General features: G+C 41.6%; 1 long non-coding RNA gene across 1 annotated transcript; it reads right to left on the bottom strand.

Annotated features, from left to right (window-relative positions):
- Window positions 1–5,707: 5,707 nt before the first annotated feature.
- On the bottom strand, window positions 5,708–21,839 carry LOC123841512 (uncharacterized). Its single transcript, XR_010413422.1, has 3 exons — window positions 21,695–21,839; window positions 19,372–19,438; window positions 5,708–6,445 (listed from the first exon to the last, which is right to left on the bottom strand). It is a non-coding gene; the product is annotated as an uncharacterized LOC123841512 (long non-coding RNA).
- Window positions 21,840–22,730: the final 891 nt, after the last annotated feature.

Raw genomic sequence — 22,730 nt, forward strand, 5'->3', positions numbered from 1 at the left:
TGTGGGTACCCAGGTATGAATAGACCCAGTCACATGCTTTTAAGAATTTGATATTGGACTTTGCTTCCATAGTGAATGGATTTCTAAACATTAGCTCAGTGAAGCTTTGAATATTGTACAATGAGTCAACAAAAGCTCGCATCTAAGAGCGTGAACCAACGACAAATTCCTTTTGAAAAAGAACTTTGATCTGTACTGAATCACTGCCTGCTTCTGCCATGCAATCTCTCTTTCCTCTTTCGTGTTAACAAATATATTTTCCCTGCATCAAATATGTTTCTTTCTAGCAACATTGGTGAGGTTTGATAGAGTAACACATTTGGAGCAATGTTTGGGTCATAATGGAATAGTAGTGGTACCAATGCCAGAAAAGTACGATGGTGCTGAGTCACTGTGATTTGGTGATTCTCCAGTGAAAAGGATATGCCGAGGGCTTAACTTTCACTTCCTTTCTTTTGCTGAAGTAAGCTGGAGGCACTGTTACATGATTACTTTTCATTCACTAAAGCTCACATTTCAGGTGTGTCTCCCTCACAGAATGAAACAGCAGAGCACGCAGGTGACCGTGTCCCCAGGGGAAATGGGTCTGCCTGGCTGCCTCAAAGACTCAATAATTAGATTTACCTGGGAAAGGTCGCCTGGGTGGCTCAGTCGTTAAGCGTCTGCCTTCGGCTCAGGTCATGATCCCAGGGTTCTGGGATCGAGCCCCGCGACAGACTCCCTGCTCCACGGGAAGCCTGCCTCTCCCTCTCCCACTTCCCCTGCTTGTTCCCTCTCTTGCTGTGTCTCTCTCTGTCAAATAAATAAAATCTTTAAAAAAAAAGATTTGCCTGGGAATTTGGGGCAGGGGGTGGAGGAGTTGGGATTGACGTTCAGAAGACTGAAATTTAGATTAATGGCAAAGGAGTGTGTGTGTGTGTGTGTGTGTGTGTGTTTCTTAACCTCGCTACTAGGTGGTTAAGAAACTTATTCAAGGTTGATCAGAGTAGAGGTATTTCAAGTTGCTTTAGAGAGAAAATTACAAAAAAAACATTATCTTCAGGAGCCAGACAACCTTTTGGAATTCTAGTAGGAGAGCTCCAACAGAAGTGAGATGAAGCCCCGCTTGGTAATAACAGCAAGGTCCACCTGGCAAGATTGGTTGTGAGAGAAGTGGTGATAATGTGGATGGAATAATCAACCGAGACTGTCCTTCCTTGGTGTGTGTGTGTGTGTGTGTGTGCAGTGGGGTGGTAACAGAGTCAAGTCTTAGAGTAAGACAATGCTAAGAATGCCAGAAAGTATCATGAGTGATCCAGGATACTCTTGGGATAAAAGAGGGGCTGGAAGGCTGCGGGTTTCTTGGAGTCCACTGAGTGGAACCCCACGTGTCACTAAAACAAATTTTCATTAGCTTCATGTTTGTTACCCTCGTCCTTGGTAGCCACCGGAGCAATGGACTGTAGTTATCTGCCAGTTCCATTGGATTGGGGGGCTCATTGACCAAAAGGGGCCATATTGAATTCATCTCTATATGCCTAGTGTTTAGCAAATGTTTTTACCGAGTCGATTAATAAATCCATCTTCTACTTTTTTTCCAAAACTCTTGAGATGTGATGAAAAAATTAGTGTCTCAGTAGGACTTATGCTCATATACAGAGTAAGCACTACACAAGTGTTAACTATGCCTTCCATGGTTACTATTATTTCTAAGTTTGCCTTGAACCCTCATATGTAAAACTGCAACTGACTTTGGTATTTTTATATGATCACATTTCTCTGGTTCCTTCCTTTTACTTTTTTTTTTTGGTGGGTTATTTTTAAATTTATTTTTTATTTTTTTATTTTTTAAAAGATTTTATTTATTTATTTGACAGAGAGACACAGCAAGAGAGGGAACACAAGCAGGGGGAGGGGGAGAGGGAGAAGCAGGCTCTCCATGGAGCAGTGAGCCCTATGCGGGGCTCCATCCCAGGACCCTGGGACCATGACCTGAGCTGAAGGCAGACGCTTAACGACTGAGCCACCCAGGTGCCCTAAATTTTTGTTTTAAGTGGGCACCACACCCAATGTAGGGCTTGAACTCACAACCCTGAGATTAAGAGTTGCGTGCTTTACCAACTGAGCCAGGCATCCCTCTGGTTCCTTCCTTTTAATTTAAAGTATATGCAGTTTCGCCTTATACAGAAAAGTTTGAAGTTTTATTTCAAGAATCCCCACAATTTTCTGCACAAATGTTTTTATTTCTCATATTTCCTGTTTCTTCTGAACATCTTTGCAATGACTGGAGTCATGAAAGCTGTTCTCAGGAGTAGGGTTTTTTTTTTTTTTTAAGATTTATTTATTTATTTGAGAGAGAGAGAGACCTTGCACACACAGAGGGAGAAGGAGAAGCAGACTCTCCACTGAGTAGAGAGCCCCATGTGGAGCTCCATCCCAGGAGCCGGGGGACCATGTCCCAAGCCGAAGGCAGACGCTTAACCGACTGAGCCACCCAGGGGCCCAGGAGTTGGATTTTATATCTACGGCACTGGTTAGACACAGTCTCAGACATGGAATTTGTAACCAGTGTGTAGTGTTCTCTCTTTACTTAAAAGGGATCCCTCCCGGGCACCTGGGTGGCTCAGTTGGTTAAGCGACTGCCTTCGGCTCAGGTCATGATCCTGGAGTCCCGGGATCGAGTCCCGCATTGGGCTCCCTGCTCAGCAAGGAGCCTGCTTCTCCCTCTGACCCTCCCCCCTCTCATGTGCTCTCTCTCTCTCATTCTCTCTGTCTCAAATAAAAAAAAAAAAGGGATCCCTCCCTTGACCTCATTACAGTGTCCAATTACCATTTCATTTTTCACGAATATCTATGAAAAAATGCATAGTGTGGGGAAATCAACATTTCTACCCTAGTCACTTTCACCTCAGCGAGGGGCTGCCTGACTTCAGCTTGACTGCTCATGAACACATCACTTTCTATAAAGCCTCAGTGCTTTTCTTCTGACCCTGAGCCAGGAGGCCGTTTTCATACTCCTCTTTCAAGCTTAGTTGGTTTGACATTATTAAAAAAACAAAATGAAACAAAAATCCCTCTTTAACCAAAAGTCTTTTCTCCTTTAAGATAGTCTCTTCTTCCTGACAGGTATGACCCTGAGCTCATTTTTTTTTTAAGCCATCTAGTGAACAGGTTAATGCTGATCACACTTGTTCTTTGCATCCTTTAGCTTTCTGAAGCGAGCCCCGGACTCTCCCCGCTCTGTCGGTCCTCCGGGGTGTGGTCCCCTTGCAGCTGTAATATCTTTACCCTCCTCCGAACACTCTTAACTCCACTTAGCCCCTTGGTTTTCTAAACCCATTCTAAAACTCACACATTCAAGGAGAAACTTATCTTCTTAGACTTTCCCTACTCTAACAGCTCCCTTGAGTTTTGTGGGAACAGTGTTTTCTTTATGTAATACTAATATATCAACACATGTGTGCTTCTTAGTAAAGATTCTTAAGCTTTTGTCTTTTCATGAGTGGGTATTGCTCCCAGAGACCCTTTCTTCTATTTGGGTTCCTTCCAAAATACATAATATGATCCTCCATATGCAGGAGATACAAGCTACCTGTTGTTAAAGTGGGTAACAATTAAAAATGTAATATTTACCCCTGCCAGCTAAGTAAATATTTAACTTACTTGATATGGCTCAGTGACACTTTGTTCAAATACTGCCAGTTCCTGCTTTCAGGGAACTGCTGTCTGTTGCTAACTTACTGCTTCTCTGGCTCTTCTTTTCCCACCTCGATCAGATGGAGAGTATGGGGCTTATGAAGCAGACCGGAACATTGTTCTTATGATTTTACTACCTGTATCACATGCCAACCTATCATAAAGGCCAGGTACTCATTCTCCAGGCTGACTGCTTATACAAGTGGTGGGGAGATTCATTTGAGAGAGAAGGAACCACGGAAGCTTCTAGTGCCAGATTGTTGGGGTTGAAGTTCAGGTTTTGCCATACTCTAGCTGCGCAATTTTGTCCAGTTACTTAACGTCTTTGTGCCTTAGTTTCCTGTTATAAAAAGGATATAAAAAATACTTGTATCACTCTCGTGGAGTTATCATAAGGAGCAAATGAGTAAATATATGAACCAGAGCAAGCTCCATGTAATACAACCTACCACGGCCACAATTACTATTATTTTTAGGTTTGCCTTGAGTCTTTGTATGTGTATGTGGATTCAGATGCTACACATAAAAACTCATGAAAATGAATTGTTGGGTTTATTCACCCTTAAGGAATAGATTCTGGAAGGTTAGAAGAGCAGACACCGGGACATCTGGGTGGCTCAGTCAGTTAAGCGTCTGCCTTCGGTTCAGGTCATGATCCCAGGGTCCTGGGATCAAGTCCCGCATCGGGCTCCTTGCTCAGCGGGGACCCGGCTTCTCCCTCTGCCTCCTATTCCCTCTGGTTGTGCTTTCTCTCTCTCTCTCTTTCTCTCTCTCTCTCTCTCACACACACACAAATAAATAAATAAAATCTTAAAAAAAAAAAAAGAGCAGACACCAAGTTTCATCTGCTAAGGCAAAGCCAACTCCTGAAGGGGTTGAGAAGAGTATAAACTAGCTTCTGTTCTAACGACTTTCTGCACTCAAATGCGTCCAGACAAAGAAAGGCTGAGGAACTCTTCCAGATGAAAGGAGATGAAAGAGGCATGGCAGCTAAATGCAGCTCAGAATCCTGGGTTGGATCCTAGGTTGCCATAAGGCCATGATTGGGAAAATTGAAAGAATTTGAATACAGACTGAATGATAGGTATTGATTATGATATCATTGTTAAACTTACCATTGCAGTGTTGTGTGAGAGGATGTTCTTGTTCTGGGTGTGTGTGTGTGTGTGTGTGTGTGTGTGTGTACATCAAAAGAGAAAAGAGAGTGAAATGAAGAGAAAGAGACTGGAAAAGTAAATGTGGCAAAATGTTAACATTTGATGAATTTGGGTTATATAGGATTCTTTTTCCTGTTTTTGCAACTTCTCTATAAATTTGAAATTATTTCAAAATAAAAAGTGAAAGAAAATCAGTCCTGTGATTTGGAGACCCAGTGTTCCAACTTGAAAGATGGAGGAGTTTTAATTTATGGTCTTTAAGAATGATGATAATAGGGGCGCCTAGGGGGCTCAGTTGGTTAAGCATCTGCCTTCAGCTGGGGTCATGATCCCAGGCTTCTGGGATCAGTCCTGCATGCCGTCCAGCTCCCTGATCAGGGGGTAGTCTGCTTCTCCCTCTCCCTCTGCCTGCCTCTCTGCCTACTTGTGCTATCTCTCTAATAAATAAATAAAATCTTTTTTAAAAAAAGAATGATGATAATATTTTCTGAGCTGCAGATTGGACTATTCTGTCTGAAGAGTCTTTTAAAATATTTTAAATATAAAAATCCTCCAAAGATGGCAAATTAAGGCACACATTGGATATACTTCTGTTGAAAAGAACAAAAATACATGAGAAAAGGGCGCCTGGGTGGCTCAGTCATTAAGCGTCTGCCTTCAACTCAGGTCATGATCCCAGGGTCCTAGGATCGAGCCCCGCACTGGGCTCCTTGCTCTGCGGGAAGCCTGCTTCTCCCTCTCCCATTCCCCTGCTTGTGTTCCCTCTCTCGCTGTCTCTCTGTCAAATAAATAAATAAAATCTTTAAAATAATACATGAGAAAAAATAATTTAATAAATTACATTTATTGGTTAATAGAAGAGTTGTCATTTACCCATTTTCAAGTCAATGGTATATTGATCCACTTGTACTGTTTGAAGAACTCGGTTTGCTCAACAATTTTTTTCTCAAAATTTTTAAACAAATATCAGAGTAACAGAATTGAGTTATCATTGTTGAAACTTCCAATTCATCTAAAGTTCTCACTATAAAAATATGAGTACTTAAAAAATATAAGTTGACCCCAAAGTGAAAAGACAAGGTTATATATTTTCTTTAGGTCTGAAATATTTACATTCATAGAATAAAAATGTATAACTACATTTTATCATCTCTGATACACTGTTTCTTTTTTTGTGTCATTATTCAGCTATTAAGATCTCTTTAAGATACGCTTTTATGATACAAACTTAATTTTCAAATCATATTACCGAAGAGCAGTGAATGTTCAAAACATGACAAGCTGGCTTCGTTTAAAATGGAATGTGCTTCAGTTCAACCTCTTCTAATTTTATATAGCCAGTATCTCATCCAGATGAACCCACATAAAAATGACGAATCCACCGTCAATTCAAGTGACACTGAAATGAAGCCTGAGCGGCAGGAGGAATCTGGGAAGGAATGTCATTAAGTGACAATCTTACGAAGCTTGACAGATGATCCCTGTCAGTAGCTATCAAAGGTTTGCCTCCTGACATGGAAGATCTTGCTGGAGGTTGAGAGAGGCTTTGCATACTCTTTGGCTCAAGAACTCAGGACAGTTACTAGCCAGAAAACCGGGCAGCCAGTTCTCAGCTGTGAAGGTTAAAAATAAAAAGATAAGCAATGGGAAGCAAAGGAAGAAGAGGAAGGAAAGAAAGGAGACAAAGGTAGTAATACCAGTGTTATTAAAAGCAAAAATAATTTGTCAGGAGAACAAGGATCATTTCATATTGATACAAGATATAATCCACAATGAAGATGTAAGATTCATGAGCCTTCTTAAAAGAAATAAAGAAAAAAGTTTCTGGAATAGTAAAGAGAAAATGACAAATAAAATTGTAAGAGGCATTAACACATTTTTCTCAAGATTTCGGAGAGATTGTAAAGTAAATAAGATTGAATCAGTAGGTAGATATTGGACTTTGTATTTTACAAGCAGAGACTAGACCTTTGTCACACATCCGTGGACCATTTGCAGCAGCTGGTCATATACCCGGACGCAAAAGGAATTTTACTATATAATAAAAATGAGAAAATGTAGAAAACATATTTATATAATCATAACTAACATACACTAAGAAAAGTTTAAACAAACAAAATTCTTCAATCCATGAATTATCTAACAATTTCCAAAATAGTCTGAGAATATTTATGTTTTCCATAATGAACTCCAAAGTTCATTTATAATCTTTAGGTGACTATTCATTGCAACTCCCTTTGTAACAATAAGATGGTGGAAATAACCCAAATGTTTGCCAACAGGGGACTCAGACACACATCGATGGAGAAGTATGCAGCTGTAAATAAGGAGCATCTCTAAATGCTGCTATTGATATATACTCTGTAGGATTTATTGTTACCTGAAAAAAACAAGATGAAAGAAAATATATAATATCCCACTTTTTATCTCCCAAATGTGGCAGGGATACGAATGTATATTTGCTTATACTTGAAATCATAACAACACAAGGGCATAATCTAAAAAAAACTGAAAAGAAAATGGTTATCTATATTGGGAATAGGGTGAAGGAAACACAGATTAAAAACTACACTTTGGATTATACCTTGTTTTGGGAATTTGATTTTGGAACCATGTAAAGATTTTATATAATTATAAAAATAAAATTAAATTTCAAAAGTAATTCCTAAAAACAAAGTAAAATAAAGATTACTGTGTTGAGTCAGTAGCTTAACTATACAGAGAAAAATTATTTCAAGTGACTTTAAAAAACAGTACTTTAATGTGTAAACCTTTTGGGATATACCCTAGGAATAAAAAGTATTGCAAGTACACCTTAATATGATATATATTAATATATAGTTTATATACAATATAATATATATTACATATACACACACACACATACCTACCTACACACACATTTTTTTTCTTTGCCAGAATGCTGGAATTTCTGGGGTATTCTGATGATTCAGTAGGACAGAATATGGGATAGAATCCTGGAAAGTAGGACTTAGAAAATCTAAGATTGGGAATGCCGAATTCTCCAAGGACTATGTATCACTGAAATCTGCAAGGTGACTGCCTTGACTGAAACCCAAACCTGATAAGACTAAAACTTTATTGGAAAAATCCTTTAAGTAAAAGACTAGTTTATTAAGTGGAGGTGTAAGGTGTACGTGAAGTCTTCAAAGCCTGGAAATAGAAAGTTGCAAGCAATTCCTACAGAAATTTTTTGTCTTAAAAAATATATAGATATAGGGGCGCCTGGGTGGCTCAGTTGGTTGAGGGACTGCCTTCGGCTCAGGTCATGATCCTGGAATCCCGGGATCGAGTCCCACATCAGGCTCCCTGCTCGGCGGGGAGTCTGCTTCTCCCTCTGACCCTCCTCCCTCTCATGCTCTCGGTCTCTCATTCTCTCTCTCAAATACATAAATAAAATCTTTAAAAATATATATATAGATAGATATAAATGTATCTCTCTATTTAGTCCCTAAAACAATCTTATCACTTCCAGGAGTTCACACTATTGCTGAGATTTGCTTTCTTGCAAGACTTTCTAATGGTATAATAGTCTTTATTTTTGAACTATCAGGTAGAAAAAAGTCATTTAATTTGACAATAAGATAAAATTTTGATTCTAAGAAGACTTATTAGAAGATCCTGAGATGGGGCGCCTGGGTGGCTCGGTTAAGCGACTGCCTTCGGCTCAGGTCATGATCCTGGAGTCCCGGGATCGAGTCCCACATCGGGGTCCCTGTTCGGCAGGGGGTCTGCTTCTCCCTCTAACCCTCCTCCCTCTCATGCTCTCTGTCTCTCATTCTCTCTCTCTCAAATAAATAAATAAAATCTTTAAAAAAAAAAAAAAAGAAGAAGATCCTGAGATGTGCACCGGAATATTTTTGAAATGTCCTTCAAATAGGTAAAATTTAAACTGGAAAGAGTAAAAAGTTAAATATTTCCTATTTATAAAATGTCAAACTATTTTTCCTCATCTGGTTAAAAAGTTGGTTCCAAAATCACTAAATAGCTTCATATAGTAAACAATTAATCTTTTGTTGGATTCATTCCTAGTTCTATTTCAGGAACTTACCTTTGTTTTCCTCATTGGTTTCCACCTCTATGTAACTTATGTTATCAAGCTATCTTTCATAAAATCTTCTAAGTGGCCTCTTATTCTTTATGGACTATGGTGCGGGAATAACTAACTCACTAGTTAAATTTAAAAACTACAACCAACTAGGGGCACCTGGGTGGCTCAGTCGGGTAAGCCTCTGCTTTGGGCTCAGGTCATGATCCTGGAGTCCTGGGATGAGTCCCTACAGTGGGCTCCTTGCTCAGCGGGGAATCTGCTTCTCCCTCTTCCTCTGCTTGTTGCTCCCCCTGCTTGCACTCCCTCCCCCCTGCTCATGCATGAGCCCGCTCTCTCTCTCAAATAAATAAATAAAATATTAAAAAAAAAAACAACTTCAACCAACTAAAGATTGACACAGTAATGTGACTTGCATTCCTGTCTTCACATTTAACAACCACAGACTTCATTTTCTAAAATACCTCAGGGAATGAAATGTCCAGCCACACTATCAGCTAAATTCTCTCAAACTCATTATCTGGATTTGGTGTTTCACCCGCATGGTCAAAGCCTGGAATCTGAAAGCTTGAAATTTCTTGGAATCAAAAGTTATTTAATGAACAAAATTAATTTCAGGAAGGGATAGGTTTAAAGTCTTTGCCAACAAAGAGTCAAAGAGATTTATTAAGGCTCTAAAATAAGTCATTTATTTTTTTTAACATATTAAGGGACATTTTGGTTCCCCCAAAGGACTCTGAATTGGCTAAGCATTTAACAGTAAGAATGACTTTAAATGTTTTTTTTTATCTCAGTACATAAAATCAGTTAATTTCATGTCATCAAATTGTCATTCCCAATTCATATCTTTCACAATAAAATTTTATCTGCACAATTCTGGTTTTGATTCTAACGCAGCACTGTACTGAGTTCTATTTCTCAGCATCCTGAGGTTTTCATCTGAGACCCTAGTAGGTATATGGAAGCATATTCCACCCATGAGGGCCCAGAGCCCCCTGGAGCTGAAAGCCCTCCATCCTCTGTTCTCTGCCTCGTAAACTTGTCCTCCAATTCCATGCACTTTTGGACCTACACTTACATTAGCTCTAAGGAGGCAAGTACTTTGTTATCTCAGGAGGAAAGACCAGGATCCCCACAGGAAAGTGTGGAGAGTCTTCCCATGTGCCTACCCTCAGCCTGGAGCTTTGTATTTGCTACCTCATTCCATCTAGTCAGCAACACCAAGAGGGAAGAAATCTCCATTTTTAAAAATGTTACATTACAGTAGAGTTAACATACAGTGTTATATTAGTTTTAGGTGTACAATACAGTGATCCAACACTGCCATACATCACTTGGTGCTCCTCACAAGTGCGCTTCTTCATCCCCATCACCTGTTTCACCCCTCCCCCACCCCCCTCCCCTCTGGTAACCCTGTTTGCACTACTCTTGTAGTGAAGAGTCTGTGTTTTTGTTTGTATCTCTCTCTCTTCCCCCCCTTTGCTTGTTTTTTTGTTTGTTTCTTAAATTCCACATGAGTGAAATCATATGGTATTTGTTTTTGTCTGATTTCACTTAGCATTAGATTCTCTAGCTCCATCGATGTCCTTGCAAATGGCAAGACTTCATCCTTTCTGATGGCTGAGTAGTATTCCATTGTATATATTCCATTGTATATATATAGTAGTATTCCATTGTGTGTGTGTGTATATATATATATATATATATATATATACATGGAATGTGGAATACATTCCATTCATCTATTAGTGGACGCTTGGGCTGCTTCCATAATTCCATAATTTGGCTATGGTAAATAATGCTGCTATAAACATAGAGGTGCATGTATCCCTTTGAGTTACTGTTTTTGTGTTTGGGAGGTAAAAACCCTAGTAGTATGATTATTGCATCACAGGGGAGTTCTAGTTTTAACTTTCTGAGGAACCACCCTACTGTTTTCCACAGTTGCACCAGTTTGCATTCCCAACAGTGCATGAGAGTGTAAATCTTACACACTAGGAAATTGAGCCCAGAGAAGGCCCTGGGCTACTTAGTTGTGTCTGTCAGCCTGTCTAATCCAAAGCCTTTTGTCTACACTACTACTTTCTTTGTGAACTAGTACCACCCACGGTCATATGGCAGAAAGCAGAGACTTCAGGAAATGACCACTGATCCGTATGTGTTGATCAGGCCATGGGCATGAGGGAAATAAGGCAGTTGTGGGTACATGGGGGTGGAAATCAGGAAGTGACCACAATAATGTGGGAGGTGGGGCACTGCAAGAAGCTGGGGAAATAAACATTTTTCAAACTTCACATTTCCCCCTTCAGGCCAGACCAAGTTGGAGCTTGTTTTACAGTGGAAATGAGGCAGCCCGACCAGTCTGTAGGGCAAAACGTTTTTGTTGAAAAGCCCAGTAAGTGTCATTCTCATGAAACAGTCTTTTTCTAGATCTAGGGTCTTTTCTTTTACACGCTCTGTAGAATGGAGTGTGCGTGTTTGGGTGGGAATATATTGGCCACAAGTCTCCATCTTTATTTTTCCTCTCCGTGTTGTTTAGTGTCTCTTTTCCTCTCACTCTATCCAAAGATACTGGCCGAGGGAGCCAAGCAAAGTGCCCCCTTTTATCCACAGTTAAACACTCATGTATGGATAGATGGCTCTTTTAGGTAGGAGAGCACAAGATCTGGTTATAGCAAAACTGGGCAGCACATCGGTAACTCCAGATGCTGAGGCAACCTTGGTGTCTCCCTTCCACTCCCCACAAGGCGCTGTGCTCTGATGGTCAGAGGGAGGCAGGGCATGGGCCTGCCAAGGGTTTTTACTGCTCTCTACATATCCTTTTTCTACATGCCAATTCAGCAGGATCTAGGCAAGCATCACTTGTTTGTAAGGATTGAAAGCAACTGAAAGTAGCTCAAGTAAAGGAGGATTCACCGGAAGGATCTGAGGTTATGTCCTGGAGTTCATTTGCAGGAACTGTATCTGGACCTCCTGGGACCTCTATCTGGCTTTCACTGTCTCCCTGATTGAGGTTCCAACTGCACCTGCTATTTCCTAGGACTGTTGTAGGAAGGCTCACCTCATGACGTGACTACAGGGTTGTAACAGCTACACAACGGCTCAATTTTATTTTAAAAAGCAGCGTTCCTCTTAGCCAATGTTTTGCGAGTTGTTACAAAGGATGCTGCAAAATGCTTGCGATAAAAGTCTTGTTAATTCACAGTCATTTAAAAACATTAAATGAATTGCATTTCCTTTTCATGCATGTGCAGAATTGGAGGCTGTCATATCAAGACTGGATGGTCAAGATTCCAAAAAGTTTGGGAGTCATGGTGGGGGTGGTCAAAGAATTTGTTTCCCCCACAAGGCATGTGGCTTCGAGCCAGCATACCTTCTAGTTGGTTCCCCTCCATTCCCTTCTCTGTTTTCCACCCCCTTCTTATAGTCAGTTTAATCAGGGGGCTGTGGAGCCTAAGGTATCTCTGCTAGTCTTTTTTTTTTTTAAGATTTTATTTATTTATTTGAGAGAGAGAATGAGATAGAGAGAGCACATGAGAGGGGGGAGGGTCAGAGGGAGAAGCAGACCCCCTGCCGAGCAAGGAGCCCGATATGGGACTCGATCCCGGGACTCCAGGATCATGACCTGAGCCGAAGGCAGTCGCTTAACCAACTGAGCCACCCAGGCGCCCCTCTCTGCTAGTCTTTTAACATCTAAATGGTTGTTACTTCTGAGAGACATGGAGACTTATTGGGGTTGGCTGTGCGGTTCTGGTTCTTATTCTTTGAAAGTTTGAAAGTCTTTATTGTTGTACCAAATATTTGACCAGAGCTCTGTCCAAGTCCAGAAGGTCAGACTCCGATGGTGAACCAGTGGGTTGTAAAGAGCTATATAAAGGTTGTTGAATCTCGAGTGAAGGACTAAGATTAAGGAACAGAAAGGCAAATTTAGATTCATTTACAGAAATGATATAAATTGAGTATTCAGGAGGATAAAGAATGGAAAGAACCTGCAGTGGTCTTTGTTCTTGGGTAAATGGCAGGTTGGTCACCTCTATTGCCATGGCTATGACCCTACTGTACTAGTCATACTACTGTAACCTCCAGAAGATGGGACTTGATGAGTCATGCACACTTGCAGAGGGTTTGGTCAGGGCAACACTGGAAGTACTACAATGGTCAATGCTGTCAGCACTAAAAGATCAAGAGATGCCCTTTGGTCAGATTCAATAAAGATAGGACATTCAGAAACACAGAGATATGGAAGTAATCTTCTGCCGTCCTAGCAGAGGATCCCTCCATCTCGGCTTGGAGGGAGTTCATGCCCCCTGGCAGAAAGGGAAGGGGGAGAAATTTCATTAGTCCTCCGTGTTCTGCCGGGACCGCATATCCAGAGCCTTTTAGTTTTAAGGCAACAGTGGGACTAATATTCCCAGTCCATTTGTGAATGACCTCAGAGAATGAGGTAGGGGAGAGGAAGATACCACCTTTAATCCACACAGGAGGAGTCCCTAAAGCCTCATTAGTATCTCACCTGTTTGGTCTAATTGAAGGGTGTAAATACAGTGTTCTTTTTTAACCTAAACTTGATGGATTAATTGATGAATTAATTGATTGATCAGTAGGCATTGGGGACTTCAACATGAAAATTATATGATCAAAACCCTTAAGGAGCTCAGAGTTTAAATGGGGGATATAAACATTTATGATATTGTGTGATAAGGACAACAATAAAGCAAATAAAGACATAAGGAATCTTCTGCACTTTGCATTGGACAAAATGTCCCTGGGAGGTCCTTTACCTGAAGCTGTGTGGGCCCAGCTCTAGCTCCAGCTATTCTAAATGAGTCTAAAGATAACATATTATCTCGTATCCGGAGCCCGTATCCGCTGTCTGAAATTTCCCAGGGGCTACCAAGTTATTGGTCTGGTCCCTACAGGCCCATTAATTATTATCCATCCCACCTTGCTACCAGACACCAGACAGGAAGTATCAGGAACAGGACCGCATGGGTTTGTCCCGCACGATCTTTGAAATAGGCCTGTTTCCAGTCTGGCTCTTGCTGGAGAACCAGCACCTTTGCTTCCTGATTTCTATCACATGCTTTCATGTAGCCCTGTCTCCCAAAGCCAGCTGGTAGAAGAGCTCAAAGGGCAAGAAACCAGTCATGGAGGGACCCGAAGCTCAAGAAATGAGCAGTAATAACTCAGCACATCATTATCATGGATAATTTAGCAAGACATGAAAATAGATGGCCCCAGTGGAGTCATACTAGATTAACAGACTGCCTCTTACGCTTAGCGTTTCCTTCTGTGCTAGTATTTTCTTGCTGTACACGAGAAACTATAAAAGATATTCTGTTAGGAAGATGAAAAATGCTTGTTTTAGAGAAAGCTGGTGAGGGTTCAAGGATCACCTATCTATTGGCCAAACTGAGTTTCAGTGGCTTAAAAATAAAATAAGAAAAATAAATACAGGCAGTCTTTCCATCTCATTCTACTTAAAGGCAAATTTCCCAAGCCTTTCTTCTCCACCTGAAAACGGGAATTGAGCAACAGTAAAAAGAGATACTAGATAAGACTAGAGTTTCAGCATCCTAAAGATGAATCCTGTTCTTAGAAGTAAATGCTTGTATATATATACACCACATTGCAGCCATCAAAAGGAATGAGATCTTGCCATTTGCAACGACGTGGATGGAACTGGAGGGTCTTATGCTGAGCGAAATAACTCAATCAGAGAAAGACATGTACCATATGACCTCACTGATATGAGGAATTCTTAATCTCAGGAAACAAACTGAGGGTTGCTGGAGTTGGGGGGGGTGGGAGGGATGGGGTGGCTGGGTGATAGACACCGGGGAGGGTATGTGCTATGGTGAGCGCTGTGAATTGTGTAAGACTGTTGAATCACAGACCTGTACCTCTGAAACAAATAATACATCATATGTTAAAAAATAAAAAGAAGAAGATAGCGGGGGGGGGGAGAATGAAGGGGGGGAAATCGGAGGGGGAGACGAACCATGAGAGACGACGGACTCTGAAAAACAAACTGAGGGTTCTAGAGGGGAGGGGGGTGGGAGGATGGGTTAGCCTGGTGATAGGTATTGAAGAGGGCACGTTCTGCATGGAGCACTGGGTATTATGCACAAACAATGAATCATGGAACACTACATAAAAAACTAATGATGTAATGTGTGGTGATTAACATAACAGTAAAAAATTAAAAAAAAAAAAAGAAGTAAATGCTTGGTTCCAGAAGCTCTCTGAATACCATGTAGCCCTGAAGAAACTACAATTGCGGGCTCAGACCCTGATAAAATAACACACATTAGATGCTTTTCACTTCTAAGTGTGCCTGACAATGAAGCACACATGCTATTTATATAAATACTATATACACTAATGTACTATAGATAGATGATAGATCAGATAGATAGATAGATAGAGATAGATACTAATTTCTTCATTCTCTTAGAGCGAAAAGGATTAGCAGACCTTTCAAGTTCTGGTATGTTCTAAGACAAGTTAACCCAGAAACTGTCATGGAAAAACAGATTCAGCAAAAAGGGACCAGCCAATATGTTATGTGGAAGCCCCTGTGGCTTAGTGTCAGGGATTGGACATTGTGCCCTCAGGGGGAAAAAGATGAGGTCAGAGCAGACTGGGAGAGATCAGGTCTGGCACTTCTGTGGCAGGGCCTGGAGTCAAAGATGATCTGATGGGAAGCCAGGCAGACAGTTGGACTGAGACATTCTTCCATAGGGGCTGGCCAGAGAGGCACAGTTTGGATTGAGAATGTGGGTGCACCAGATCAAAGCAAGAGGCCTGCGGAAGGGGTGCAGGGCCCTAGAGAGAAGTCTCAGCCCCTGGGATAAAGTGGCAGTTACTTTTTATAGAGCGCTGGTGTGTGGGGTACTCTCGGGGAACCCTGAGAAGGGCATGGTGTCTCCAGCACTATTTGAGCATACCCTCCCACGGTATGGTGACCCAGGCAGAGAGAGGGACAAGGTACAAGAATCACGATAGCAGGGAGATGCTGTACCAGATTTCATTCCAACACTAAAAAGTAGTTACAAAAAGTAGAAGAGGATTTTTATACCCTACTCTGAGCCCTAGAAGGGCTATACTGGACTGGGATTCAGTCTTCATTTCCATCAGGTCTAGGGTTCTAATTGTTCATGGTACTGACTTTTGGCATGGGGATGATTATGATTACTCAGGGTTTTGGTTGTTTAAATCCGACTTGGCTTGTACCAATAGGCACTAATGCCAAGCTTTTATGACTGAATCCATAGGCTTGTCAAAGAAATGGTAATGCCAAGAGATTTGCTGCAAGTTACTACTTGTGACCCATGCGTAATCCATTCTTGCTTGCTGTCTTGTGGTATTCTTCAGTTCCTAATCCCCTAAATCTAAAGAAAGGGTTGGCCAACTTTTTCTGTTAAGGGCCAGATGGTAAATACCTTAGGCTTTTCTGGCAACATTCCGGTCTGCCATTGTGGCAGGAATCTGTGATAGACAGTAAGACAACCAGGTAGAGCTGTGTTCCAATAAAACTTTATGCACAAAACAGGCAGCAATCGGATTTGGGATGTGGGCCACTGTGGCTGTTCCATGATAGAAATAAACAGACAAACAGATAAATACGTTTTATACTCTCCATGAGAAACTGTTTTATTCTAATTGTCTTTTCCTAAAGGACAGGGGGGAAGGAGGAGCCATTTTGCCTGCATGGAACTGTAAGTCACTGTCATTTACCTTCTCTCTTACATTTGTAACTTCAAAAGCTAATGGCCTTAAACCAAACTTCTTGCCTGCTTTTAAGATACAGAAGGGGCTGGAATGTGTTATTGCAGGTTTTTTAATTTTAAATTTTAATTTGTTATTTTTTCCTCCCATCTAGCGAATATTCTTCACACACAGCCTCTGGTAAGAGTTGAGTAGCGTCCCTTAGGTGGCCTCTACTCTTTCTTTTTCCCCATTTCACTGGCAACAGTGACCATCTAAAGAGCCTTTGTAATTTTATTTTCTTTGGAGTGGCTTATCCAAGTAAAGAGTTAATAGATTTAAAGATGAGGTAAATGTGATTTCTCCTGAAATGCAGAAAAATACCCAACAGAGAACTTCAGTGAAAAACTACTAGAAGAGAGTTATCCTGGCCAAAATCAAGTCCAAAGGTTAAACACGTTTGCCCTCCTTATCTAAGGAGTGAAAATGCTCAGATCGCAGGGTAGCACTTGATTAACACTAGATTCTCTTCAGCAATTAGCAGATTCACCACCTGTTATCAGTCGGATCGTGTCTTCCCAAAAGATCCAGTGAAAGGCTGACCCCCTGGGACCAGCAGATGTCACCTTATTTGGAAATAAGTTCTTTGCATATGTAATCAAGTTAAGTTGAAGTCATTAGGGTAGATCCTAATCCAGTATGACTGGTGTTTCTGTAAGGAGAGGGAAATCTGGACACAGACACACACACAGAGGAGAATGCCACGTGACAACAGAAGCAGAGACTGGAGTGAGGTAACCACGAGCCAGGAAATATCAGGGAGGAGTGCTAACTTCCAGAAGCTAGGGCAGAAGCATGGAACAGGCTCTCTGTCAGAGGCCTCCAAAAGGAACCAACCTTGTTGGCACCTTGATTTTGGACTTCTAGCCTTCAGAACTGTTGAAAGCACACACTTCTATTGTTTTAAACTGCTCAGTTTGTGGTAATTTGTTACGGCAGTCCTAGAAAACTAATATGCCAACTGTGGGCCGACATCAAATAACTCAAATTCTGTAGCGCGCTCCCCTCTGCTCATGTTTGTTAAATGTCTTCCTCCTCACTATCTAGATACCTCGGTAGTCAAGTAAGCTTAGTAATTAATTCCATCATCATATGCAGAGGCTACATTCTGATTTTATTTTGAGGGATCTTGCAGATAACCTGGGACTTTCAAAGTCCAATGGAAGTGATCATTTTAATACTTTCCCTCTTTTCGTGATGTGAATTCGGAGCCAGGCCAAAGGCAGTTTGGCAAACTGTCAGCAACTGATAGTGTGATTGAAAAACCTGATATGTCAGCTATTGTTCTCCTGTATTAGCTTCTTTGGGTCCTATGAACTCATGAAATATAACAAAGCACTGTATTGTCTAAACTCTTCTGAATATATGGCTAGTGATCACATAACTCCTTTTGTCTTCGGCTGCGCCCGTCAAAGAGGAATTCTCTGGTGTCTTTGTTTCCCTTTAGAGCTTTCCCCTCTAATTTGATCTGTACTTGATGACATGGTTATAAAGAACGCCACGTACCTGGTAGAGCAGAATCGCAAGCAAGCATGGCTAAAGTCATTCTGCGGTGCAGGAAGGAACGTTTCCACACAGAAGTCTAAGGGCTAACAGTTCTTGAGTGAGTCCCATGGCCAAACACTTCTCTACATGCTTGACGGCAGATAACGTTTTTAGTCTTTTAAGGACCCTAAGGGGCAGGTGCTATTGCTTTCCTCCCTTTACAGCTAAGGAACCAATTTATGGCAATGATAAGTAAAACTTACTCGAGGTCACAGGGCTAAGATTATGAACCCAGGTGGTCTGGTTGCAAAGTCTTTTCTTTAACCATTACTCTGTTTCTTTTCTACCTGGGAAATACTCCCATCCTGGATCTTAATGTTGTCATGTTTTCCTCACTGAAAATCAGTGTTTTTATGTCCTTTTCAGCTAATGCAAACTTTGGATCTATGTACTTGCCCAAGGTTGCAGGATCGTCTTTGCAGGAAGGGGACTGAATGAGAGCCTCTGTAATTCAGCTCTAGAGCATTGGTGATTGGACGATGTTACAGATGTCTCTTGACCTTTGAATGATCTAGGCCACATGGGCACCATTTTTAAGCAATCATATTTTCTCCAACTAGGCCCACTAACTGGAAATATCACAACGTTTCAAAATTAAATGTTCTATTTTTGTATCATGTTATTATACAATAGATTTAGTGATAGTGATAGTGATTGACTGCAGGTCTACATACTTCCATACACAACACACATTTGGGGTGAGGTATCAGAGACCCAGGAAAGAGAGAGCCAGAGTCCAATGCTTTTCCTGGGGGAGCTCCTGCAGGCCAGTGGCTCCTATGTTGAAGTGGTCAAGAGGAGAAAGGATTAGGGAATGGAGGGGTCAGAACCACTTCTAGGACAGGGGTTTAATCCCATCGGTCCCAACACCCCCTGCCTATAACAATTTTTTTATTAAAACTCTTTTATTGTAAAATGATTTTCATAGGTAATATAACATACTTCTCTACATAATTAAAAACTCCCAGTGTAATGCCCCAACTGAATCATAAAGAAAAAAACAAAGGAAAGTAAGTAGAAATTAAATAGTATATTTATTGCTCAGCACCAACTCTAATAAAGTCATAATGATGGAGTCAAATGCTTGCACCTGAATGTGCAAGTATGTACTGATAAAAGGGTGAGGCGTGACTTACACATCAAGAGTGGCCTTACCTCTGAAGTGAGAGTCTCCCAGTGGTGAGTAATCTAAGTAATTAGTAAAACAGCATGTAATCTTCCCCTGATTAAAAAAAAAAAAAGTTGTCAACAAAGTGGCATACAATTTCCCTTCAAATTTTTTTTCCAAAAATTTGCAATTTTTTTTTTTATCTTTTGAAAGATTTTATCTATTTATCAGAAGGAGAGAGAGAGAGAACACAGGCAGGGGGAGTGGAAGGCAGAGGGAGAGGGAGAAGCAGGCTCCCAACTGAGCAGGGAGTCCGATGTGGGGCTTGATCCCAGGACCCTGGGATCATGACCTGAGCTGAAGGCAGAGGCTTAACCCACTATGCCACCCAGGCATCCCACCCCTCAAATTTAGTGGCATTGCTGAGATATTCAGCCTATATCAAAACCAAGAAAAAACATTACATTAATGTGGGAAATAGACTTGAGTCTGAATTTGTCACCTATCTGAATTAATAGGACAGTTAAGTAGGATGTGGGACTATTTAGTTGGGGGACCATCTTACGCGTTCCCCGGTATCTACCACGTCTGAACTTCAGTTGTTGGAACAAACGACCACCCCTGGGAATGTCCACACCTCTAGGGGTTGTATCATTCCAACGCGTGGTCACTAGGCTCCGGCTTCCTTATTCACAAATCTCTCTCGTCCCCTTGTCCTCTCCTGTCTCTGTCTCCCTCTCCTCTCCCTTCTCTTTCCCTCTGCCACCACTCTTTTTTTTTTTTTTTTAAGATTTCATTTGACAGAGAGAGTACAAGCAGAGGGACAGAGAGGGAGAAGCAGGCTCCCCACTGAGCAAGGAGCCCGATGTGGGACTCGATCCCAGGACCCTGGGACCACGACCTGGGCCAAAAGCAGCTGCTCAACAGATTGAGCCACCCAGGCGTCCCTGCCACCACTCTTGTTCAGCTTCCTTGTTCCCTTATTTCTCCCCTCCTTGCTCTGCTCTCCCCCATCTCCTCCTTCTTCTCCCCTTCATCAGGGAGGAGGTGGTGGCCCTTTTCCAATCGCAGAGTTGGGGGCTCTTGTCTCTCGTGGAGAATATATCTCATAAGACTGCCTGCAGCTGTCTTTCCAGCCCTGAACATCCTCACATTGCATTTTCTCTCTCTCTCTCCTAATTTTGATCTATGATTTCAACTGTATAGGTCAGAAAATACAGTCTGAGAAACACTGTGACATCAGAGCCTTACCTCTTTAATATAATTTTAGTATAGACGCTTAAACACCAAATAATGGCTAAGATATATAGACATTATTGCTTTTAATTTCCATCTTCTCCCCATTTTACAGATGAGGAAGTGAGACACAGAAATTAAATGACAAGCTAAGCCCACAGAGCTCATAAATAGCAGAGCTGGGATGTTCTCTTATGCACTAGGCGAGGGGTGCTATGGAATCAGTTCCTATCCCCTTTGCAGATGAAAAACCTGCAAAAGAACAGATGAGGATGGGACAGCTAATATTTATTGGGTATTGCTGTGTGTCATTAATGCTCTACATGCATTATCTTATTATTATTTTTTTTTTTTTGGAGAGAGAGTGTGTACACACAATGGGAGTGAGGGGGGATGGGGGGGACCGGGAGGGGCAGAGGGAGAGGGAGAGAAAATCTTAAGCAGGCTCCACCCCCAGTGCAGAGCCCAACAGCCCGACATGGGGCTCGATTTCATGAACCTGAGATCATGACCTGAGCTGAAATCAAGAGTCAAGATGCTTAACCAGTTGCGACACCCAGGTGCCCCTTGCTAATCTTTTTAATAACCTTGTAATGACCATGCTTTTTGTTGTTTTTGCTTGTTTTTTAGTGTCACCACCAGTGTCCCACTGACAGATAAGGGACCAGAGGCAGAGAGGCTGCTCATAAGCATCAGGGCTGGGATTCAGACCCCAACAACAGACGGCCTTGGGAGCTTGGGTTCTCACCCACTAGTCTAAGCGCAGGGATTTCGAGAGAGGGAGATGTTTCTGGCAGCTGGGATCAGAGAATGGCACTGCACCTGAGCTTAGGGATGGGGGATTTTCCACAGGTGGAGATGGGGAGGTGCCTGGAATGGGTGGAGCCTGCGGGACAAAGAGGAGAGGTAGTCAGGTAGGGCTTTCTCCTTTTAAATTTTAAAGGCATGTTTGTATGTGTGTGTGTGTGTGTGTGTGTGTTTTAATTCCAGTTGAAGATTGAAGAGAATAAACTTTACTGCTGAGCATCTGTACTTAAAATAAATATATCTTTATCTGTTCTGGGCGATTATTGAAATAATTCGTGAGAAGGCACCGCGGTCATTCCTGCCTGGTGCCCTGCGCACTATGCGTACCGGAAAATGGTCTGATGGGGCAAAAGCTGGGGCTCAAGTCTTGATTCTGCCTGTTGATCTTGGGCCTCCTACTTCATCTTCCCCATTCTTCTGCAAGTGTGGGGTAATGACGCAGGCCCCAGCTTATCCCGGAAAGATATTAGAAGGCCTAAGGAGGGAACAGAGGTGCCAAGCTTCAGAGGAAAGGTGCTATGAAACTCTAAGGCATCAGACATTTTTGTTACTCTGATTACTGTCTCTTTTAATACATAATAGTAATTAATATTGGCCGCCGGCAACTCAGAATAGAAATGGTGTGACCTCGATTAATTTGTAGAGGGACTTGATGTTTTCACATGCATGAACTAATTCAGTCTTTATAATTGTCCTATGAAGTAAGCAGGACGGTTATGATCAATTGCCATTTTTGCGAAAACCGAGACCCAAACCATTTGTGTAGCAAATGCTGGGTCTAGGTATAAAATTCCAGTCTTCCAATTCTCAGTTTAGACTCCTTTCCAAAGACGACAGAAGAGGCATTTTGGGGTCAACCCTTGCTAAATTTCTTGGCAAAATTCAAGACAGGCAAGAGCATACATAGACTTGATAAAGGTCTTTGAGCATAATATATAATCCCCAGTCACACTGAATTCCAAAATCTTCTTAAAAATTCAGCTCCAAGTTTGCCTCTTTTGCTTTGACCCTTCCGGGTAAGAATCTGTCACCCTTGCAGCAATCCCATGAGGCTGCATACCTACCCCTGTAATTACATGTATCCCGCATACAGCAACAATTCGTGTGCGTGTCTGCCTCCCCAGACTTCTCCTCCCGGCCCCCCAACCCCCAGGGGCAGTGAGACAAGGGTGAGCCATCTTGGTCTACAGCACCTAGCAGGTTGCTAGACATAGGAAATGCTTGAGAAGGATCTTTATTTTTTTCATAAAAGGAAAACTTATTTTGACGGCATAAAGTTCAGAAACATTTAAACAGTAAGGAATATAAAAAATGAAATAAAAGTTAAAAAGAAATAGAAAAATAAGAAACAAATGGTTGCAAA

The sequence above is a fragment of the Mirounga angustirostris genome, unplaced genomic scaffold (genome assembly GCF_029215605.1).
Source record: "Mirounga angustirostris isolate CCGP_5_RB_7025 unplaced genomic scaffold, mMirAng1.0.hap1 SCAF_8, whole genome shotgun sequence".
In the NCBI taxonomy this organism is placed as follows: domain Eukaryota; kingdom Metazoa; phylum Chordata; class Mammalia; order Carnivora; family Phocidae; genus Mirounga; species Mirounga angustirostris.